The sequence below is a fragment of the Triticum dicoccoides genome, chromosome 4A (genome assembly GCF_002162155.2).
Source record: "Triticum dicoccoides isolate Atlit2015 ecotype Zavitan chromosome 4A, WEW_v2.0, whole genome shotgun sequence".
NCBI lineage: Eukaryota > Viridiplantae > Streptophyta > Magnoliopsida > Poales > Poaceae > Triticum > Triticum dicoccoides.
Window position 1 is genome coordinate 490,867,147 of NC_041386.1, and position 2,807 is coordinate 490,869,953.

Sequence of the window (2,807 nt, forward strand, 5' to 3'; positions counted from 1 at the left end):
TGGCGCGGCCCCCTTGGGCCGGCCACCTCCTCCTCCCCCTCCTTTATATACGTGGGCAAGGGGCACCCCAAAGACACAACAGTTGTTTCTTTGCCGTGTGTGGTGCCCCCTCCACAGTTTACTACTCCGGTCATAGCGTCGTAGTGCTTAGGCGAAGCCATGCGCAGATTACATCACCAACACCGTCGCCACACCGTCGTGCTGATGGAACTCTCCCTCGAACCTATATTGGATCAAGAGCTCGAGTGACATCATCAAGCTAAACATGTGCTGAACACGGAGGTGCCGTATGTTCGGTACTTGGATCGGTTGGATCGTGAAGACGTTCGACTACATCAACCACGTTAACATAACGCTTCCGCTTTCGGTCTATGAGGGTACGTGGACACACTCTCCACGTCTCGTTGCTATGCATCTCCTTGATAGATCTTGCATGATCGTTGGAAACTTTTTGAAATTGCATGTTACGTTCCCCAACAATGGCATCCGAGCTAGGTTTATGCATAGATGATATGCACGAGTAGAACACAAAGAGTTGTGGGCGATAATAGTCATACTACTTACCACCAACGTCTTACTTTGATTCGGCGGTATTGTTGGATGAAGCGGCCCGGATTGACATTACATGACCGCGTTCATGAGACTGGTTCTACCGACGTGCTTTGCACACAGGTGGCTGTCGGGTGTCTGTTTCTCCAACTTTAGTTGAAACGAGTTTGACTACGGCCGGTCCTTGTTGAAGGTTAAAACAACACACTTGATGAAAGATCATTGTGGTTTTTTGATGCGTAGGTAAGAATGGTTCTTGCTAGAAGCCCGAGCAGCCACGTAAAACTTGCAACAACAAAGTAGACGACGTCTAACTTGTTTTTGCAGGGAATGTTGTGATGTGATATGGTCAAGACGTGATGAGATATAAATTGTTGTATGAGATGATCATGTTTTGTAACAGTTATAGACAACTGGCAGGAACCAAATTGGTTGTTGCTTTATTGTACGAAATGCAACCGCTATGTGTAAAGCGCATGAAGAAAATCCATGCTGATGGACTTTTGTAATCACTTGATGCTTGCGAACCATGCCTCATCGGCAAAATGACTAAGACTCTGTTCTCCGGAACAATGGAGCGAGCCACTGACTTATTGGAAATAATACATACTGATGTATGCAGTCTAATGAGTGTTGAGGCTCGCGGCGGGTATTGTTATTTTCTGACCTTCACAGATGATATGAGCAAATATGGGTATATTTACTTAATGAAACATAAGTCTGAAACATTTGAGAAGTTCAAAGAATTTCAGAGTGAAGTGGAAAATCATCGTAACAAGAAAATAAAGTTTCTATGATCTGATCGTGGAGGAGAATATTTGAGTTATGAGTTTGGTCTTCATTTGAAACAATGTGGAATAGTTTCGCAACTCACGCCACCTCGAACACCACATCATAATGGTGTCTGAACGTCGTAACCGTACTTTATTAGATATGGTGTGATCTATGATGTCTCTTACTGATTTACCGCTATCGCTTTGGGGTTATGCTTTAGAGAAGGTTGCATTCACGTTAAATAGGGCACCATCGAAATCCGTTGAGATGACGCCTTATGAACAATGGTTTGGCAAGAAAGCAAAGTTGTCGTTTCTTAAAGTTTAGGGCTGCGATGCTTATGTGAAAAAGCTTCAACCTGATAAGCTCGAACCAAATCGGAGAAATGTGTCTTCATAGGATACCCAAAGGAGTCTGTTGGTTACACCTTCTATCACAGATCCGAAGGCAAGATATTTGTTGCTAAGAATGAATCCTTTCTAGAGAAGGAGTTTCTCTCAAAAGAAGTGAGTGGGTGGAAAGTAGAACTTGATGAGGCAATTGTACCTTCTCCGGAATTAGAAAGTGGTTCATCACAGAGATCAGTTCGAGTGATTCCTACACCAATTAGTGAGGTAGCTAATGATGATGAACATGAAACTTCAGATCAAGTTACTACCGAACCTCGTAGGTCAACCAGAGTACAAGCCACACCAGAGTGGTATGGTAATCCTGTTCTGGAAGTCATGTTACTAGACCATGACGAGCCTACAAACTATGAGGAAGCGATGATGAGCCCAGATTCCGCGAAATGACTTGAGGCCATGAAATCTGAGATGGGATCCACGCATGAGAACAAAGTGTGGACTTTGGTTGACTTGCCCGATGATTGGCAAGCAATAGAGAATAAATGGATCTTCAATAAAAAGACTGACGCTGACGGTAATGTTACTGTCTACAAAGCTCGACTAGTTGCGAAAGGTTTTCGACAAGTTCAAGGAGTTGACTACGATGAGACCTTCTCACCCGTAGCGATGCTTAAGTCTGTCCGAATCATGTTAGCAATTGCCACATTTTATGATTATGAAATTTGGCAAATGGATGTCAAAACTGCATTCCTTAATGGATATCTTAAAGAAGAGTTGTATATGATGCAACTAGAAGGTTTTGTCGATCCTAAAGGTGCTAACAAAGTGTGCAAGCTCCAGCGATCCATTTATGGACTGGTGCAAGCCTCTCGGAGCTGGAATATACACTTTGATAGTGTGATCAATGAATATGCTTTTATACAGACTTTTGGAGAAGCCTGTATTTACAAGAAAGTGAGTGGGAGCTCTGTAGCATTTCTAATATTATATGTGGATGACATATTGTTGATTGCAAATAATACAAAATTTCTGGATAGCATAAAAGGATACTTGAATAAGAATTTTTCAACGAAAGACCTCGGTGAAGCTGCTTATATATTGGGCATCAAGATCTATAGAGATGGATCAAGATGCTTA